Source organism: Engraulis encrasicolus, chromosome 4 (genome assembly GCF_034702125.1).
Source record: "Engraulis encrasicolus isolate BLACKSEA-1 chromosome 4, IST_EnEncr_1.0, whole genome shotgun sequence".
Classification (NCBI taxonomy): Eukaryota; Metazoa; Chordata; class Actinopteri; order Clupeiformes; family Engraulidae; genus Engraulis; species Engraulis encrasicolus.
The window spans coordinates 26,543,331-26,565,674 of NC_085860.1; the positions used below are offsets into that span (position 1 = coordinate 26,543,331).

The 22,344-nt window shown below is 43.4% G+C and overlaps 1 protein-coding gene across 1 annotated transcript in view; it reads right to left on the minus strand.

Moving 5' to 3' along the window:
• The window catches only part of grm8b (glutamate receptor, metabotropic 8b), a 73,695-nt gene that overhangs the window by 50,339 nt on the left and 1,012 nt on the right, over positions 1-22,344 (minus strand). The window lies entirely within an intron of this gene.

Here is a 22,344-nt window from a genome sequence, read left to right on the forward strand (position 1 = left end):
TAAAAGTCAGCAAATAGGCCTACTATGTGTTTGTTTAACTGTGGGAATGATCAGCATTTTAAATCACTTTTTGATTTCCGGAATTGTCCAGGCAACACGCCAAACTCAATTTTTAACAAAACGTTTAATCATGTTTATTATTTCAATCAACCAAAACGCTCAGCTGAGTTCCCGCCAAAGGGACACATCGCGTTTTAAATTCAAAGTTAAAGTTCAGTGTTGGATCTCAATGGACTGCCGAGGTTTTCACATGGTTGATCTGAAAATCCATGCTCCATAGTTTCTTTGTAGCCACAACTGATAAACTTGGCGGAGACTCATCCCCCCATTTAGCATCACGCCTATGTTGGGCTACGTGCTGTTTTTCTGAGTTAAGCTCGAGGGGTGTGGCGACGTTCCAGAGGGGAGAATACGCGCAAGATAAGACCGCGTAAAATGTGCGCGCGTAAAACCAACTTAAGTGGAGATGGGAGAATTCCGCCCTAAATAATTAACTAATATTTGCTAGTATGACCAAAGTACAGTAAATTTTGCAGCTAAAAATGTAAATTTCTGGAAATTGTCGGACAATGGAGAAGATCCCCTTTTTCATGTATGAAAAGTTGAATTTTCCCAGTCATAACAAATACTTAGAATTTGATGGTGGTGGTAAATATTCATGAATAAGGTTACATTTGCAAATGGGCTGCATGAAGTCTGGAAATAAACTACTAAAAATAAGTATGCAACAGCATGCACAGTACTTGCACCATACATTATGGTTAGGGTTAGGTATGTACAGTGTAAGTAGGCAACATAATATTACATGCATTGTAGATGACACAAAAACACTAGGACACGTGAAAATGAGACATAAAATCAGGTGTTAATTACTCTTTTTACTTTCTTTTTTACTTTGAGGAATCATCAGAGACATGACTGACATTACGATTATCAGAAGAGGCTCAATATTTTCCTCCGATCACCCAGTTCACCTCACCTCCTGAAATCATCACGCTTCATCTGTCTGTATAAAAATGTATTTTGCCTGGTGTCATATTTTATTGAGAAAACAAAGACCATAATAATGTCATCTATTCTTTTTTTCCATGAGGAGGATTTACTGTAGGAAAAAAACCCACAAAGATCACACCGAACCAGACTCATTACTGACGAAGATAAGAGTGTAAGCTGAAGCTTAATATTTTCCTCTGGGCACACTGTTCATATCGCCCCCTGAAAGTGAGCATCATGCCTTATTAGTGTGTGTATAAAAACAACACATTTTGTCTCACATCTTTGTTCATTCTGTTCCCAATCTGATACAAATGAATGCAATCCTGTCATCAAGGGACTTCAATTTGCACAAAATCGTATTAGCCTTTGAATATGACATTTGAGTCTATCACACTTGGGAATTGTCAACAAGAATTGCTTTGCATCCCTGAGTTATGTTCTTAGGTCACACATTTAAAATTTGATACGTTGCAAGAACACACAGACACACAGACACAGACACACACACACACACACTTTTTTTGAGGAGCAAGAAACACAAACATTTTATTCGAGATTTTATTCTCATGCACCAGTAAAATGATAAGTTCTCAAAAGAATCTTGAGTCTTTGGAACTTAGAACACTTTGGGTTGAACTTGAACGGGAGGGATTGTGATGAAAAGTGAGCTGCAGTAGGCCTATGTGAGTAAGCTGGGAGGAAGCAGAGCAGAGCAGAGCAGGCCAGGGGCCAGAGTGGGTGGAAGCCCTGCTGACAGCAGCCGGTGACAGGCTGATGGATGGATGCATCCTGTGCGAAAGGCCAAGGTGGCCCTCGGGGGACTGTGTGTGGCCACTGTTTGCCATTCACCAGGCAAGGAGAAGCCCGGCCAGCGATTGAGATCTGCCACTGGCACTACGAGGCCGTCAGGCCGCAGACACCCTAACCTAACGTGAACCACAGTCTGAACAATAGACCTCATTTGCATTAATTATCGAACCATACTTTGCGGTTAGTTTGCGAGTTCAAGTTCAAGTCCAAGTTTAAGTGCAAGGTCACAGTAGACCAATTCTCAAAGTCCAAAACGTTGTGCAAGAGAGGCAGACTCAATACCAAGAGAGATTTAAAAAAAACCTGGGCCGCCTAAGCCGGTACGGCATCGAAGCTGGGGCAACTGGCATCCACTACACTGACGCCCTCACCAGTGTAACCTGAGGTTGCAGTAAACCCAGTCTCGAACCCACAACCTCTCATATGTGAGGCAGATGTGCTACCAAGTGAACATTTATTGCAAACATACATGCTATAGGTAAAGAAGCCTCTTTCCAAATAATTTCATTGTAAATGCCACACATAATAAAAGGTGGCAGCATATGGCACACAATAAAATGGTGACAGCATAAAAGCAATATGTACAATTGATAAAAGTGTCTGTGCAATTCTGTTCAATTCAGTTACTGCATTTGTTTTGATAGGACAAAATTGCAGTGGTTGGCATTCTGCAGTAATATTTGTGCAAAGGTGAAATAGCAGAGAACGAGTCTCATTAGATATCACTGTAAGGTGATGTTATGAAATGTAAGGCAATGTAGATCCTTTTAGATTTAGAACACTGTCTCTGGTAGCAGTAACGTCTGTCAGCTGCTCCGCTCTTCCAGACAGTAGTGTGGTTATGCCAAATTGAATGCTCCCAATTAGGCAAAATCTGTCTGTGAAAAACCGCAAGCAGTCACATTGTTCTGTAAATACATGAAAAGTGTTACACTAATACCTGTGCAATAGTCAGTTTGTATCCTTACATTGTTAGTAACTGCTATTGTGAAATGACAGTAAAACCTGGATCTAAAAGAATCTAATGTGATAACAAGCAGAACCACTAATTAAAGGCTATGTGAGATGTTCTTGCCCATGTATTTGTCAAGCAGCCACATTTTATGCATGCTTTCCAAAGCTGTGATCCAGGAATATTAAATCTAAGCTTAAACACTGTGCAAAAGAAAACCAAGATTGGTTTTAAAGCCCTTTAAATCATTATTTATTTCCCTCCCAGTCAACCTTGAAAGACTTACTGAATACTGTGCTAAAGAAGCTGGACATCTTCTCTGCTGTATTTACCAAAGCCTTTAGAAGAGCTTTCCGTTTTTTTTTCCCTGGAACTCGGAGGGCTTTCACTCCGTCCTTGGCAGCTAAGAAGAGGAAGTATAAGTGCTTTATTCATCAACTCTCTGAAGAGTTTTCAGTTGATTGTCGTTCTAGTGTATTAGCAGCGCCAGTAGATCAGCGGACGATGATGCTACAGACTAAAGTGCAGACATTGTCTAAATTATGTATTACACATACACACGCGCACGCGCACGCATGCACGCGCACACACACACACACACACACGCACGCACGCAAGCACGCACGCACGCACGCACACACACACACACACACACGCACACGCTCTCTCTCTCTCTCTGAATTAATCTTCATCAAATGCATAGAATTTCTGGTCTGTAAAATTGTATTTTAGAGTTGTATTGTATTGCTGTGAAACACTCAAAGTCAAGTAATAATGGGTAGGGTCTACTTACGTATAAAGTCTAGGTGTTTATGTTAACACAAAATATACTAAGTTATTCTAAATGTGGGTCCAAAAGCAACAACCTGTTATGAAACACCTCACTTACCATCTACTGTAGTTTGCTCATGACACAGGCCTACAAATGTTAAACACGCTTCACATCAGCTGCCTCTGTATTGAAATATCAGTAATGATGTATTTCGAGGAAACCTCGAACATCAAGATGGTCTGTGCATAAATGGTGTGTGTGTGTGTGTGTGTGTGTGTGTGTGTGTGTGTGTGTGTGTGTGTGTGTGTGTGTGTGTGTGTGTGTGAGCAGTCTATAATTAGTACCTGATAAAGCTGTCACGCTTTCAAAGGCTGATGGAAGCTGATGGCAGGCTGGCAACACCAATTAACCCTCACTGTAAGAGCGAGGAAGGAGCCACGCTCACTCTCATGTTCACGTGCCTACTGATGAATGACAGGCAGTTTATTTGCATAAAGTACAGTAGGCTTGGTGTTTAAACATGTAAAAAGGAAGATTTGAGTCATTTCAGATCTTTTAGTGAGGGGTGGGTCGTTTATGATTTTACTGAAGGAATTGTGTGTAGAGGTGCGTGTGTGTGTGTGTGTGTGTGTGTGTGTGTGTGTGTTTTTGTGTGTGTGTGTGTGTGTGTGTGTGTGTGTGTGTGTGTGTGTGTGTGTGTGTGTGTGTGTGTGTGTGTGTGTGTGTGTGTGTGTGTGTGTGTGTGTGCTGCACATGCAGGTTAAGGGAAAGAACAGTTGAGAAATACAAAAAAAAGTTGGACTTGAAAAGGGCATAGCACTTAAATTACTCATTTTGTGTAGAGAAGACGTTTATGTAAATGTTGCCAGGGGAAGAGAATAAGGGGGGCACATAATACAGTAGGCTATTGAAAGCTGAAAAAGTGAAAGCCCAATTTGGAAACTCCAACTCATTGTGACACAGCACATTAAAGCACATAAGTGCACACTGCACACAACAAAATTACATGTATGCCTCACCCATGCAAGGTAGGGGTGGTACGTTTCACAAAATTCACGGTTAGATTCATATCATGGTGTCAAGGTCACGGTTTTCGGTTCTCTACGGTTCTTTTTTTTAGCTCATGATAAATGGTGTACTGGGAATATTAAACAATATTTATATAACTGCAGTTATAAAGTGATGATGCGCAAGTTGAATTTGACATTTTTCTGGGCAGTACATGAATTGCGGTTTGCGACAGATTACACGGTTCGGTATGTATGTGAATTGTACGGTTTCGGTTTTCGGTGCGGTTTGTGCCATCCCTAATGCAAGGAGGCAGCCCTCAATGGTGCCCGAAAGGGAGCAGTGTGACGAGACGGTATGCTCAGGGTATCTTAGTCATGGAGGAGGATGGGGGAGAGTACTGGTTAATTACTTCCCACACCAACAGGTCGGAAGTCCAATTGGCAACCTTTGGGCAACAAGTCTGACGCCCTAACCACTTACCCATGAATGCCCTCTACTGCAATGTTCAGTAGAGTTAACTTGTTTTAGAACAATGCCAAAAACTCAGCAATTCTAAGTTCACTAATTTCCCATGCATCTCTCCCAAAAATGTGTCAGTTCTACGCTGTCTGGAAAAATTAATTGAACTAAATTCAGTTTTTTTGAGTTAGGCTGTTGGGTAAAAGAACAAACTAATGAACAAATCCTACTACCAATCAGTGAAAATGTAACCCTTGAAGTAAAAACGTTCTAGAATTCAGCACTAGACCAATACCCCAACATTCTTGTAAGATGAGAGCCAGACCACAGTTTACTAAAAGCTGTAGTTTTAAATGCATGCACAGCTGTACATGGAAATAAAGAGGCAGCAGCGTTAAGGCGTCTGCACTGACACTCCCACACATCCTCACAGAGCTGAGCTGAGAATTACCACCAGGGCTGCTGACAGCTTTTGCTTGGCCCAGGACAAAGTCATCTGAAAGGGCCCCCTATCCAATGCATGCAATGTAATGGGGACCCAATTATGGGCCCCATATCTCCCTGGGCCCGGGACAACATACCCCTTTGTCCCCCCCTGTCGACGGGCCTGATTACCACTTCTACATTATTTTCAGCTTCCCACTCTCAGGTGGTCTCGACGTGCTACAGTGTATCACGACACATTTTATCTCCTTCTGTTATCAGACTTTGACAGTCTCCGCAATGTGTTGTTGGAGGTGTAGAAAGAAGCTAGGCGGAAACCGTCTTGGTAGGCTATGTTGCGTTCACTTTGTTCAAACGCCTGTCTGCGGTATAATCTCATACAAGGCTCTATTGTATATATTTATCAGAAGCTATAATTAAAACGTCGAAGAGAACCGCATTGACCTTTACAGAGCCATTATATCACATAAAACAGATTAGCACATATATATTTTTTTTAATTGTAAAAAAAAAAATGTGGGGGTCTTTTTGACTTTATTTGTGACAGTATAGTAAGATGGTGACAGGAAGCGAGTGGGGAGAGAGAGATGGGGAAGGGCCGGCAAAGGACCCAGGCCGGAAATCGAACCCGGGTCAGCCGCATTGCAAATGAGTACCTTTAGGTACGGTAGGGCCAGATTAGCACATCCTCATTCAATATCTGGTATATATTTTCTCTGTGAGTGTGTTTATTTATTTTTCTGACCTAGGCCTGACCACAAATCTTAATGAGCAGTGTTGGAGATCAAACTGAAAGGGGAAAACAGGCAGTAGTAATTTCCCCATGCCTGTGTGCACTTACCCCTTGGTGACTTTAATTGGGCGATCTAGACCTGTCAGGCTGACGACTTGTATGGTCAGATAGATTAGCCTGCTCAGAAAATGGTTGGATGAAGCAGCTGTGTCTGGCAGGGTTTTATAAAGTGTGGATTGACACATCTGTTAATAAGTCAATACTCCTACCCTCCCACTGGCCATTAAAGACGGCGAATGTAAACAGCTTGTGAAGGTAAACATCTTGCCTCAGATTCTTCAGAGGTCACATCAGTTTATGGGCAGTCATGGGTAAGTGGTTAGGACGTCAGACTTGTATCTCAAAGGTTGATGGTTCGACTCCCGACCCGCCAGGTTGGTGGGGGGAGTAATTAACCAGTGCTCTCCCCCATCCTCCTCCATGACCGAGGTACCCTGAGCATGGTACCGTGCCGCCACACTGCTCCCTTGGGGCGCCATTGGGGGCTGCCCCCTTGCACGGGTGAAGCATAAATGCAATTTCTTTGTGTGCAGTGAACACTTGTGTGCTGTGGAGTGCTGTGTCGCAATGACAATGGGAGTTGGAGTTTCCCAGTTGGGCTTTCACTTTCACTTCACTTTACTCTATCTCCAAGGACGTCATTACCGATGAACAATTGTGTGACCACACAAAAAAAAATGCACGTAGGCCTAGTAACAGCAGTGAAGACTAGCCTTGCATTACCATCCATAAACTACAGTCAATTTACATTGCATTTTCCTGTACGTTACGTCTGGGTTGGGTGTTCTGTGAAGACACTATTCTTGTTGCAAGGCAACTGGCCAATCAGCGAATGGGGAAAGTACGAGGGAGGGTGGACGCACATTTCAATCTTCAACAAAGTTCACCCCTCCAAACTAGTGGGCCTGATCGCTTCTCAATTGGCCTTTTTCACGTGATGTCATAAGTTATGCCTTCATCTAGTTAATGCATTATTGAAGCAGAAAAAGTGGAATCCGGTGGCATACACGTAGACGTTCACTTACACCCCACTACTTTTCTGACATCGCATTGGAAAAGGCTAATTTGACCAGGCAAAGTAAAGGCAGCTGTAGCACTGAGGAACGCCCATTTATGCTGACTTTTTAGTTTAACTTTGCAGAGCTGAAAAGGGTAGCAGGTAGGGCCATGGGTAGGCTATGTGCTCATCAAAGGAATGCTCATCAAAGGAATGGTCATCAAGGGGAACGCTTAGCCATCAGGCAAATCAAGCAGGGACTGACACATAGCTGTAGAAGTTAATTCTTTTGCTATGCTAGTACCAAAAAGCCACAATGACGTCAATTTTCAAATTGAGGTGTTTTAGACTTTATTCGGGACAGGACAGTTTGAGAGAGAGACAGGAAAGGTTTGGGAAAGAGAGATGGGGAAGGGTCGACAAAGGATTCGGGCTGGCTGCATAGCAGACGAGTGCCCTACCGTTAAGCCAACGGTAGGGCCTCAATAGTATTTTAAAGGTGAACATTTCAGGTGAACATTAATGCACATGAATATCCTAATCAGAACATGTTCCTCTCTCTCCTGCCTTCATCTCTGTCACATTTGAGCAAATTAGAGAAATTCAATCAAATTCAAATCTGAGGAATAACCCATTGAAGGGTACCCCCCTGCAATGAAATTTTTGAGGGATCCTCAAGGACATAATAGCAGGCATGCATCAGGGGTAGTCACAAACACACACAAACACACACACACACACACACACACACACACACACACACACACACACACACACACACACACACACACACACACACACACACACACACACACACACTTCTCATCTACTTCAATAAGACATCCTTAATAACCTGACATTTCAAACACAGAGGTCTACTGAGGTCTATTGAGGCCGAAGACGCAATAGCTCTTTACTACACCTCTAATGGCACCTGGCACTGTAGAAATGGTATGATGCAAGAAAAGCTTTCTAACAATAATGACTTCTTCAGCCTTGAAATACCTGGATTTAAACCACATAATTAAAAAAAAAACACACACAATTACGGATCAATGTGCACCAGCAAGGATTATGTTTGATATTACCAAACATTCACAGAATGAACGAGGTCTCGAGGGAAGAAAAATAACTCAAGAGAACCCGTTTTGCTAACTACATACAGCAGAAACATCTCAGAACAATGAGGGGGTAATTATGAGTTACAGTAAAGAGAAGAAGGCATTGTGACAGCTGATGGACATGGTGTCTCATTAATGGTAGAGAAGCACTGTCAGCTCAGGGATGTTCATCTCTGAGACTCTCTATACTTAATGTGTCATCATCTGAATAGTTCTACCCCAACTACTCCTTACTGAGGCAGTCTCAAAAGAGGACACCATGGCATAGTCCATAATGACGATGTGATTGAAGGCTGTCCCACACTGTAAAAATGAAAAGTTAATAAAAAACTTCAGTTTCCACTGAATGTCTCAGAGGAAGGTGATTTCAAGAGTTTATCTTACGGTTCGTCAGAGAGATTTAAGAGGTCCATCAAACAGTGGCAAACTGAAGAACCTCCAAAACTCTTTTTTAGAAAGGGCTTTTTTTGCTTTATTTTTGACAGAACAGTGGAGCAGAGAGAGGAAATGAGTGGGGAGAGAGAGACGTGGAGGGATCGGCAAATGACCTAGGTTGCCGGCGTAGTAACCCAGTGCCCTACCTATAGGCCACGGCAGGGCCCTCCAAAACTTCTTTGAGGAACTTTTATTTTTACAGTGTGGGGAACCTCTAAACATTCCCCGAGGAACTTTGTGCATGATGTGATTGAGAGCTGTTCTCTGTTTCCTAGACTATCACGAATACAAAGTTCTTGTCGGGCCAAGGTGTGCTCATACTTAACCGAGGGTGGGCTTAACCTGTGTGCATCAAATGCCTCTGTATGCTACTGGTCAAAGCCACGAATAGGCTTTCCTCTAACTTAAACACATCTACCAACCTAACAGCCTACCAACCTAACATCAACAGCCAATTTGTAATTAGGGTCGTGTCTTATTGGGTTAAATATGAACGTCAAGGGAACGTAAATAAAAGCAGACTTAAGAAAGCAATGCATTCACATAAATTGAAGAAAGTCACACTGAAAAATAAATGTACGTTTACTTAACTCATTTAAGGTAACACGCCTCCACCATTTTTTCTCCAGTGAGTATGACCTGCTCCTTAAAACAGTGTAATCCATAGCTGGAGGGCCTGTCTGAATGTTTTATGCATTTCACAGCAGTGGTCCTCCTCAGCCTGCCTCCACACCACACTATGCAAGAGTAGATGGGAAGAAAAAAACAACCAGGGAAGCTGACAAGGGGGGGGCAAAGGGGTCACTTGTCCCGGGCCCAGGGAGAGAGGGTGCCCAGAATTTGATCCTCATTACATTGTATGTATTGAGTTTGGGGCCCTTTCAGATGTCTTTGTCCCGGGCCCAGTCAAAGCTGTCAGCGGCCCTGACACCAACTATGCAAGAGCAAATGGGAAGGAAAAAAGGGATCAATTTGAAATCTGCAAACCCAGGACCGTGTTAATTAATGTGTAAATGTGTTAATGAATGTGCCATTTCAGGCATGTGTCCTTAAATCCCACGTGACTGTTAAATACATCCTAATACCGACACAAACTTTGAGGACTTAATTGATTCGCCGCATGTTATTCAGCCGAGAGACCTTTAAGATGGATGTGTGAGCTTCAGGCCACTGCTTTATTTATAAGGGTGATAAAGGAAAATCTTTCACACTGACGTCTTTACTGCCATTCTTCTAACACTTTTCACTGAAAGCTATATGCCCCAGAGAAACATAACACATCTTGGTGTCCAGGAAGAACTTAATAACCAAGGAATTGGAAATGAGCAAATCCCCTTAAAGTATTTTGAGCGGTTTCTATTAATGTTTTTCAATTTATATTACTGTGCTTTAATCAAAAAAAAAAAAAGGTTCCCAGGTTCATCTCAAGGGATACCTGTGGCATTTGGCTGGCATTTCGAAAGGCTGCATCACGTAAAATAACAGCGCAATTAAGTAGAACTCCAACTGGCAACTCTTGCGGTGCAGAGTTTTGTCATGCAAGACAGTCTTGTCCATCACTACAGTGGTAGCATGGCTGGATTGGCCATATGGCATACAGGGCATTTTCCTGGTGGACTGTTGCTGATTTTGGCCTGGCTATCTTTTGGCCTCTTCTATATATCAGATATTAATGAAGCATTTTGGCTGTTAGGGTCAAAATAGCTCAGATTATATGATTTTGTCAAAAGTCAATAGCTCCGTTTTTGTCAAAAGCCTCATTGGCTCAAAGGCTGGTGGACCGGTTTTGGCTAAAAATGCCTGTCCTGATTTTTCACCCCAGTCATGAGTAGTAGGATTCTAGACAGCAAGTGCTGCAGATACGCTCATATTTGTTTGCTATACACAGGATGAAAATTAGAGGACGTGTAAGATGTGTAAACAAACACATTAATAACTTTGCTTTTAACATCTTTATAAAAAAAACAATATCTTCCCATGATATCCTTGCTGTCAATTTCTGAAGATCCCTCATCTTCTTCTTGTCATTAAATCAGAGTTCATCTGTGTCTCCATTTCTTATTAAAAATCTCTGCTGGAGGGGGCTGAGAGCTGTTCCTTTGTGCCTCTGTGGCATCACTGTAGCCAGCAGTGCTGCTGGAACAAGGAACAGAAGAACACTGGATCAATCAAGGACCAGTCTCCTCCTCTCCTCTCTTCCTCTCCTCTCTTAACCCCTCTCTTCTCTCCTCACTTCCTCTCTTCTCCCCTCTCTTCTCTCCTCCTCTCCTCTCCTAACTTCTCACCTCTCCTCTCTTAACTTCCTCTCTTCTCCCCTCCGCTCTTTCTCTCTTCTCTTCCTCTCTTCTCTCCTCACTTCTTCTCTTCTCCCCTCTCTTCTCTCCTCACTTCCTCTCCTATCCTCTCTTCTACAATTGATCTCATGTCTGTGGGCAGCCTCCAGTGTTTCTTAGACTGCATGACGGTCGTATGCATTGATGAACACCCAAACACTTGTGCCAGTCAGGTGAAGGACAAAAAACTGGCGCTCACTTAAGCGGCACCTCTTTTCCCTTCAGGCTCTGTCTGCCCTGACATTGGGCCGCTTCCTGAACCCCCCGTTGCTGTTAGCCAATAGCATTGCCCACCGCTGGTCCATGTGTCTTCCATGTGTACTTGCCGCAGTGTGTCTGTCACAAAGGAAATGCTTCAACATAAAAGCCCATCTTGGAATGCCATTACCATGCCCTATATCACTGATTTATATTTTAACTACCACCGTATATTATCACGGTTACAGCGGACACACACACACACGCACACGACATACAGTATATGCCATGCTGTCCACATATGTGGCCTTCATACACATGTGCACACACACACACACACAACATATATGCCATGCTTTCCACATACGCACATACACGTGCGCGCGCGCACACACACACACACACACACACACACACACACACACACACACACACACACACACACACACACACACACACACACACGTGCAATACTTGACAAAGACACGGTCTTGCACGCTCGCGCGTGCACACATGCACACACAGGGCAGAAGGATAGACAAAAAGAAGATCTAGCCGATATTAAATCTGAAAGTGTCACTGAAAGTCATATCTAAATGAGAATGTCTCCTCTCCTGTGGGCTGGCACGGGAGGCGGGCAGGCGGGTGCAGGCTGCTGAGCTGTCAGCCAGGGACTTAGGTGGGCTTTTCATCTCTGCTGGCGGCCGGGACGGGGCCACGCCACTGCCCTTGCTCACCCAGAGACACAGCCTGCGGTGTGTCATTCTGACCCTCATTAGCTTTAAGCTCGGCACACACACTCACTTGAAGAAGGCACACACATTCAAACACACGCACACACGCGCAAGCACACACACATGCACGCACGAACACACACGCGCACGCACGCACACACACAGCACATGTGCATGCACACACGCCCAGACCTGCACACATGATGTGACACACATACAGTACATACGTACATATTCACCTGCACATGCACACGCGCACACACACACACACACACACACACACACACACACACACACACACACACACACACACACACACACACACACACACACACACACACACACACACACACAAATGAACACCTCTTTCCTTGGCCCCTGGAATGAGCATAGACACAGCTGTGCACCAACTCAATCAATCACTCAAACACAAACACACACACACACAGAGAGAGAGAGAGAGAGAGAGAGAGAGAGAGAGAGAGAGAGAGAGAGAGAGAGAGAGAGAGAGAGAGAGAGAGAGACGCACACACACCTCTGATGATTTCTATATGCAAGTTATTATTCTGTTATTTATTTGTAATGTTAGACCAGATCAAGGTCAAGTGACATTACAAGCTTCAATTCAAAGGGTTGTGTCTCTCTAACATGAATGGCATTTGATGAAAAGGAAAGAGAGAGAGAGAGAGAGAGAGAGAGAGAGAGAGAGAGAGAGAGAGAGAGAGAGAGAGAGAGAGAGAGAGAGAGAGAGAGAGAGAGAGAGAGAGAGAGCAGTTTACAGAGACAGAGGAATTTCCAATTATTGCATGAAAGGTTGAGGGGTTTTTTTTTGCACTATTTCTTTTCATAGATCGGCCAGTAATATCATAAGTGCATGTTTTCTCATAGGTGCATGCTTGTCAATATGAATGCTTGAATGGGTGGTGTGTGGGTCTGAATAAGACCAATCTGTTTGTCTTCTATCAATGCCCAAGTCAGATGACTGAACAAACCCTTCACCTTGAAGATATTGAACTGGAACGGCAAACAAGATGATGATCAGTGTTCTGGAACTGAGCCCATTGCCAATAATATACTCTCTTCTTCTATATTCTAATCTTCCAATGATGCAATATCTCTGGAAATATGAAGGATGTTTTTTTTTGTTTTTTATGAACTCAAAACAAAATCCAAAATAGGGTTTGTCAGAAGTATGGGTCCTGAGATTTATGCTTCGGCTTGAACAATGTAGCTTTCTGACATTCTACTCGTATAGGGGGGCGCAAGAGGGCTCTCATTTTACTAATCCTGTGAAAGGGAATTTCATAGGTAGCTAAAATCCATTATGCATTATTAATAACCTTGGATGAGGCCTGCACTGGGATGCACACGCACACACATACGCACGCAAGCGCACACGCACGCACACACGCACACGAACGAACACATGCTCACATGCACGCGTGTGCACGTGCACGCACACGCGCACACACACACACACACACACACACACACACACACACACACACACACACACACCATCACCAATTTGGTAGGTATAGCAAAGTGTTTCTCAACGGGGGCTCTACAGTCACCCAGGGGGCATTGGGTAGCCCGGGGGGGCGTTGAAAAAGATACAGCTGAGAGGGGGCGGTACAAAGCTGCCATTGGGGGGCATTAATCTATTTTATTTCTTAATACTGAGGGGGACATTGGCAGGCGTATGATGAGGTCAAGAGAGCATTGGGAGGCTTACTTGTATGATGAGGCCCAGGGGGCGTTAATTAAAAAAAGGGTTGGGTTTGGGAACCACTGGTATAGCAGGGGATGGTGAAGCCTTCACTGTTCCTCAGTCAGCAATGGGAAGAGACATCCCTCTCTCACATTAGCTATTTTCAGCCAATGAATATTTGATGAGACTCCGTTTGAAGACGGGGATGTTAAGGTCATGTTTGATCATCTGTGCACAAGTGCGATATTTCCATTAAATCAAAGTCCGACTCAGAACTGTGTAAGGCCAAGAAATGACAGATCCAAATAATGAATAAATATAGACTTCTGAATTAATGTACCTGTACTTGTAAATACTGGATGTCATTAAAAATGTCATTTGTCAATGTTAAAGCCTGCATGTATGTTTATGATGTACCGGTACGTACTATATACTGTACATCAGCTAGGTCTCTTTGCTTCTCAATTAGAGGGACAGGAAAGGGCAAGGAAGCAGCTACCTTACCTTTCCTGTGACTCTTTTACCATATTAAGATCCCTTTACTACATCAATAACTATAATACCAAGAGAATAACGGGAGAATGTGTTGTTTGGGGTGCTTTGGTAATCTAACTGTATTGTGTTTGTTTTCATGTCTTACGCTCCTTTCACTAGAAGAAATGTTCCCCATGGGCGACAATAAAGCTACTACTACTACAACTACAACGTGGACAACTGGCTGAGTGGGGCAATGAAGAAGCTGACCTGTGACGCCTGTGATGCTTTACATCTGTGACAGTTTTCTACATAATTAAAACTGTAATTATAGTAACCTATTCCATAGCTCTGACCCTTATACTGCTAATGCAGCAACGTCACCCACGGGTGACGCAAATAAGCATTTCACCCTTAACCCTATTCACTACTTTCATGCATTTGCAATCATCGAGCAATGCTTCACATATGTGGTTGACTTGTTTCCATTATTGTCACACTAGGACACTATTGAAATTGCACAACAATACCTCTTTTCAACATATGTTCTCTGTATGTCTTCTGGTTGCCCAGTCTTGCACTTTAAATGTCTGTCTGTGTATTGTATGAGTACTCTAGGTGTACTGTACTGTATGTGTACTGTCTATGTCTATACTGTCTATGTCTATACCTAAAGTATGTCTATGTCTGCAATGGGAAGGTAAGAGACGTAACTTCAATTCTTTGTATGACCAGTGCATGTGAAGATATTGACAATAAAGCCGACTTGACTTGACTTGATTAAATCTATTCACCCTGCACACCAAGAAAACTATTACCGCAATACAGTTCTATGGCATAGCTCTATCGCCCTAGTCCTTCATACACCTACTGTAATGCAGCAACTTTCCCTTAACATCAGCTCTCATTTCCCTCAAGGGAGATGTATATGGTATAGTATAGTAAATAACCCCATGACCCCTAACTCTCAACCTTTAACCCTATTCACTATCATGTTTATTTGGTATGCTCTAGTCGTCAAATCGCCTATTTTATCTGACCTGTGCATCCTGTGTGTGCCAAAATGCACATGTGAGTTGGTTGAATGGCTCGATCATGAATGGCTGTTGCCTAGGTAACAAAGAGTGGAAAGTCGAGGAGTGTTTCACGAAGAAGTGTGTCATAATGAATGTCTCTCTGGCCTAGAGTAGTTACAACTAGTTAATTTTGCTTCATTAAGTTCAATTCTTGTGTCACTCACAAGTGAACCATTAGGAAAGGACTAAAAGAGGGAGGATTTCAAACTCCAGCCTTGGTTGAAGTACCAAGACATTGAGAAAGGCACCTACATGCAAATTGCTGCAGGGACTATAACCAATAACCTGCACATGAATAATTCAATTTCAGTTTGGATAAAAGGATCAGCTAAGAGTAATATGTGTTATGTTCTGTCGTCCACTCCCAATTGGTCCATGTCATCAGTACACCTCTATCATGCTTTTTTAAACTCACTTGAGCTTTGTGCCTTGAAGGCGTACTGTACGCTTCATTGTTTTTCTAGCTCTCGAAAATCTCCAGAGCTTTTTTTCATGCCTTTGATTTGGTTTTGTTTATGCCATTGAGTAAATTATATTTGCCTTTTAAAACGTTCTCCATTGTCACCTCTTACCTGTGCATGGTGAACAAAACAACAAAGTAAAACACTGACTTAAAAAAAAACAAAAAAACGCACCAAAGAACAAGAGTTCTGGGAAGCAGAATTCCGAATGGGGGGTAAGACGTGGCGGTGGCGGACCGCAGAGGATTTCAATGCAGCATCAACAAAGCATAGGGCTACAGCTTTGTGATGGCTGTTAAAAGTTGGCTGAGAGCACAAACAGCTTAAGCGTGGAGTGGGGCTGCTGCTGCTTCTTTAGCCTGTCAATCTAAGAAAATATTCAGAATAAACAATGATGAAAAACCTTTTCTATGGGAGGCTGCTAGCACACTGATGTTTAAAACTGTTTGTTGACAAATCTGCTGGACCATATGGTAGGCATCTTTTCCATGGGCGTCTGTTATTTTGTGCTGTGTGCGCATGTCTATATTGGACTAAGTAACAGTGCCAGAAACAATGATAGTGTGAGGTGTAGACTATTGAACACAAAGGTAGAGAAATTCCACCATGTTGTAGACCTATTCCAGGGCCTCTGGCAGTTTTGGCTGGACCTGGGACAAAGTCATCTGAAAGGCCTCCTGTCTCAATACGATGCATACAATGCAATTATACCCTATTCGGGGCCAGTCATCTCCCTGGGCCAGGGACAATTAACTCTTTCGCCTCTGGCGGCTCCCCTCCCTCCGTGCCTGACTGCCTCTCAACACTGTTGAGTTCCAAAATCAGCTGATCAACCTTCCTGATGGCTTGTGTGCTTACTAAAAATCTTAAATGGGCCCTACCTTGCCTCTAACATTGAGCTGCTATGCCGGTGACCCAGGTTCGATTCCGGCCCGGAACCTTCCCCATCTCTCTCTCCCCACTCATTTCCTGTCCAATATCTCGCTGTTCTGTTATAGATACTAAAAAAATATTTCAAAATATGTATATAATAAAACAAATCATCAATTGTCTTATGGATGTGTGTTCTCCAACTGTTCTTTCTCCAACTGTGCTACCACTTGAGTGGTTTCAAAACACAAATATATAAAAGAAAGACTTAGAAAGTACAGAAATACTTCAGAACAGATTAGAAGAGAGCAGAACACAACACAACACAATGCATGTATTCAACTCCAGCTGACACACACACACACACAGTAGGATGGTGTGTGTGTGTGTGTGTGTGTGTGTGTGTGTGTGTGTGTGTGTGTGTGTGTGTGTGTGTGTGTGTGTGTGTGATGGATTCTGTCAAAATGAGAGAGTGTGTTGGTACAGTGCAGTATTTCATTCTATGCCCACACACACACACACACACACACACACACACACACACACACACACACACACACACACACACACACACACACACACCACTGTATGTAATTGTGTGTCTATGTGTGTGTGTGTGTGTGTGTGTGTGTGTGTGTGTGTGTGTGTGTGTGTGTGTGTGTGTGTGTGTGTGTGTGTGTGTATAATGAAATGCTGCATGGTACTGACACAGTCTCTCATTTTGACACATCTCTCTTCAGCAGCCTCCAATTTACCTGTCCTGTGTGTGTGTGTGTGTGTGTGTGTGTGTGTGTGTGTGTGTGTGTGTGTGTGTGTGTGTGTGTGTGTGTGTGTGTGTGTGTGTGTGTATCGTTTGTGTGTGCGTGCATGCATGCGTGCGTGTGTGTGTGGGAGAGAGAGAGAGAGAGATAGAGAAATGGGGCCGGGGGTGTTACAAAGAATAACTGCCTATCCTATCTGCCAGCCTGCTTGCTAGTTTACATACAGTACTTCCACTATTATTCTGCTGCGCTGGCAGAAAGTGTTGCGAGAGGAGACTTAAGGCTGCCATGGTGACTTGACGGGGAATGTGACGTGACCTGCGCAGGCTTTTGTGAGAGCTGTCACTGCCGCTGATGGCACCACAGACGACTGGTGAATAGTTTCTGTATGGACAACACAATGGCTTATCACGTCATTATGGCAGTTCTTATAGAGGCGAAGTGTCATAGTGTCTGTTTGTGGAGCTGCTATAACAAAATGAAGCAACAGGGGAGAGGGGGTGAGGTGGGGGTGAGGAGGGGGTGAGGTGGGGGTGAAGTGGGGATGGCAGGTAGGTAAGGCGAAGAGGTCCATACTGTTGTCTACATCTGTCTGGGGAGCCACTATAACATAATAAAGCAACAGGGGAGAGGGGGTGAGGTGGGGTGGGGGGGTTGGATAGAAGGCTTACGAGGTCCATACTGTAGTGTAGCCTACACCTTGGGGACCTGGGTTTGAGTTTGACCTAACCTAGTCACTTTCTGATCCAATTCTGACTCCAACTCACTCTCTCTCTGTCTCTCTCTCTCTCTCTCTCTCTCTCTCTCTCTCTCTCTCTCTCTCAATGAGATATTACCACATTTAAATAAGAACCTTCCAACACACAGACTAAAACCCTCCATCTCTTTCTCGGTCTCTCTCTCTCTGTCTCACTTTCTTTCTTTCGTTCTTTCTCCCCCCACCCCTCTCTCTCGCAGCACTGTCACTCTCTCCACTGTCCAATCCAATAAAAACATAACTGCATAAAGACAGCTTAAGAATGAGGAACAAAAAAGGAAGGCTCCTGTGAATATCACAGTACAGTGCAGCATATGTACACAGAAGTTATGGTTTGCCAAAGGAAGTGATCTAGTGAGAGAGTGTGAAACAACCTGCACGAGAGAGAGAGAGAGAGAGAGAGAGAGAGAGAGAGAGAGAGAGAGAGAGAGAGAGAGAGAGAGAGAGAGAGAGAGAGAGAGAGAGAGAGAGCATATGCACAGAAGCTGTGGTTTGCCAAGTAAGAAATAAGGTAATCTAGTAGAGGGGAAAAGAAAGAACGATAGAGAGAGTAAGCGAGAGGGAAAGAGAGTGACAGTGTGAGAGTGGGAGAGTGTGAGTCTCTGTGTTGGGAGGTTCTTATTTAACTGTGGTAATATCTCACGGCGTGGCTCAGACGATTAAAGCAGGGCTTTGGATCTCATTAGCAGAAGAAATGGGGTGGGATGGGGTGGGGGGTTGGACTGTGTGTGCTAGCGTGTGTGTCGGTGTGTGCATGTGTGTGTGTGTATGTGTATATGTGTGTGTGTGTGTGTGTGTGTGTGTGTGTGTGTGTGTGTGTGTGTGTGTGTGTGTGTGTTGGAGGGGATATGGGGATGTGGGGTAGGGGTGTAACACTGTGCTGGGGACTCAGGGGATAGGTGCCTTGAGGGCATAATTAATTTTGCATGCAAATCCAGACGTCACATTTAGCAGCACCTAACTATTCGCTCCGACACATTCAAGCTGCCAATGTCAGGACGACAGTGATCCACAGCTTCACAGGCTGAACCACAAAAAATGCCCAGATGTGAACGAGATAAACAGATGTCTGTCTGTCTATCTATTTAGATAATTTATCTATTATCTGTCTATCTGTCTATCTGTGTGTCGGTCGGTCTGTCTGTCTGTCTGTCTGTCTGTCTGTCTGCCTTGTCACCATATCCCCATTTGAGAGGAAGATGTATACCTGTATGAGGAAAGCATTAGTTGTCACAAAATACTGAGTAGTTATTGACAGCTGTTGGTATTGGCCTATTGGACACTTTTCACATTTTAAATGTCAATATATTTGATTAAGAAAGTGCCAGAATACCTAATGGTAATCCATTCTCACCCTGCTTGGTATGACATCCCTGAAGCAAGAGATTTCCTATCATTGAAGATACGTGTATAGCGGTAGCCATTCCCCCCGAGTATTTGGTGTTGGTGACCATCGACTTTGAGTATCATGAAAAACGCTATATTAAACTCATGTATTATTATTAATGTTCTGGGCTGCTGTCATATAAACATGAATACAACCTTGTTTATTGAAATGACACATTGAAAAGTTGTGCAAAGCTGTAGCTTACCCAACTCTCTTTTCAAGTGGTGACATAGTTTATGATGATGACCCAAACAATGGCATTAAAAGTTACTGCAGCGCCAATATTATTAAAGCTCTCAGTGTGAATGGAAAACTGGAAAACTTTTATTTCAAATAGAACCGTCAGGCTAACCTTTATCTAACCTTCTCAGCGAAGTACTCTGCTCCCCAATGCGGCATCCCAACATCCTCCAGCAAATGAATAATTAACTCCTTGTATTGACGGGAAGAACAAATTCGATCAGAGATGTACTACTGTATCTGTTGAGTTTGTGTACCACCACAATACCAGACCTCTAATTTTGGCAACTATGACAGATGGTCAATATTTCATGAGACACCTTGGGAGTGGAGAGAGTGGAGATGAACTCACCACTGCCATGGTGGCCAGGTTTGGTCTGGGGGAGAAATAGGGCCCGGGCACTTTTGGCTTACAGTAAAGGGGGCCCTCATAATTGGTGGAGCAGAACTGACTCACCGGTTCACAGACTCACCAATTTCTGAAAATAGGAGCCCACGAGTGTGCAGGGCCCACCGGGAAATGCCTGTTATGCCAAAAGGCCAGTACCGCCCTGATGGTGGCTGATAAGCAATAGGAGAAATTGCATGTTTTTTCCCCTCCAACACCAATTACAGGAGCGACAAGGGGATTGCCAGTCTTATCAGCATCAGGAGACAGCTGGGAGGAGACCTCCTTGGGCACATACGGTACAGCTCTGTGACTCTGTGGCTCTCTGTGGCCAGCAGAATGGGACAGCCCTGTGCTGCTAAACAACTCAGACTACTATTCAGTCCTTTGGAACAACTCGTGCCTTGACCAAAACAAATCATCTGCTCAGTGATTTGACAGACAGACAGACAGACAGACAGACAGACAGACAGACAGACAGACAGATAGATAGATAGATAGATAGATAGATAGATAGATAGATAGATAGATAGATAGATAGATAGATAGAGCGATGGAATAGCTGATTGATTGGCTGGGTAGTTAGTTGATTGATTGATTGATTGATTGATTGATTGATTGATTGATTGATTGATTGATTGATTGGTTGATTTGCAAACAGGCTGACTTACTGAAATGAAGACAAACAGAAACACAGACAAGCTGAAGTTAAGACTTAAAGCTCACTGACTGTAGCTCAGTCACAATGGGAATTCAAAATCTGCAGCTGTGCAACTTTTATCTTTTCTTTGTTGCAAAGGAGAGACACATTGAATAACTCAGCCACTTTCAACCTAGAGTAATCTTCTTTTCCCCCGCAACATTTCTCTGTGGAGCTCAGCCCAAACACAGTTCAGCTCAATTACAGTTGCCCTCTGGCGAAAACCAATACCGCACACTGCATCTCCGCAGAAAAGAGGGGGAAAAAATACAATTTCACTGTGATGCTACTTAGGCAGGCGACGACAGAACGGAAGGCAAAGGTTTTCAGGCTGTCAGATAGCAGAGTTTAAATATTAACGAGACAAACATCTCCATACTCTCTCCCTCTCAGCTATGGCCTCTGTGTGTCAGGGGAGCGTGTACTAAGTGTACCACCTTGCCTCAGTCAGTCAGGATCAATATGAGGATGAGGCATGAATACCAGGCCTGTAATTATAGGCTCCGCAAGGACCATTGGAGCAATATAAAGGCAAGACCACTTCCCCCAAATGAAGAATTAATAGTGCCTAAAACAGGGCCAATAATAAAAATAATATTTACTGTGCTTACTCAGGGCTAATTGTGTGGACCCTTTTATTATTATAAACAACCACACCACCAACCCTTGTACCATATGAGAATAGATTGGGCAGGACTGGGAAATCCTATCCGCATTAAAAGGTTTGAACTAAATAATAATGTTGAACCAGAACTTGAGCCTGAACTGTATGACAAAAAGGTGCAACAAAAAGTGGAAATGTGATCATTTGAAGTTGATCTCAGTGAAGAGAGCACTGACCGAAAACACCAGATGATTTCACACACCCACCACAGTGCGATCACCCCAAATACCATTACACTTTTATAGGCCCAGCTCCTACTATGGCAATCTAGACTTAATATAGAAGCCTTGCTCAAGCAAGAGGTTTCAGGAGACCAGGGCACATTACAAATGGAAGGTACTTCGGGGAACCTTTAATTTTTACAGCACAGCACAACTCATTGAGCTGAAGGTTCTTTGGGATTTTCCTTTTATCACCCAACACAACTCCCTACACATTATGCCACAGCTGCTACCCCCCACTCACCAAACCAGCCCAGTACACACTCACCTCAAAACAGCCACAGTATGCTCTCTGAGGAACCTTTAAAGGTGCACTGTGTAGGATGGTGGCCAGAGTAGGTATTGCAACTATGCTGATCATTGAAACTGTGCGGCCTATTGCCAAATTTGATCTGTTCATGAATATTTAGTAAATAATAAGCTAGTATTTACTAGTATGACCAAAGTGCAGCACATTTTCCATCTAAAAAAAAAAAATCTATTTTTGGGAATTCAAAATGGCGAACCATGGAGAAGATCCCCCTTTTCATGTTTGAAAAGTGCAATTTTCCCAGCCATAATGAATACTTAGAATTTAAT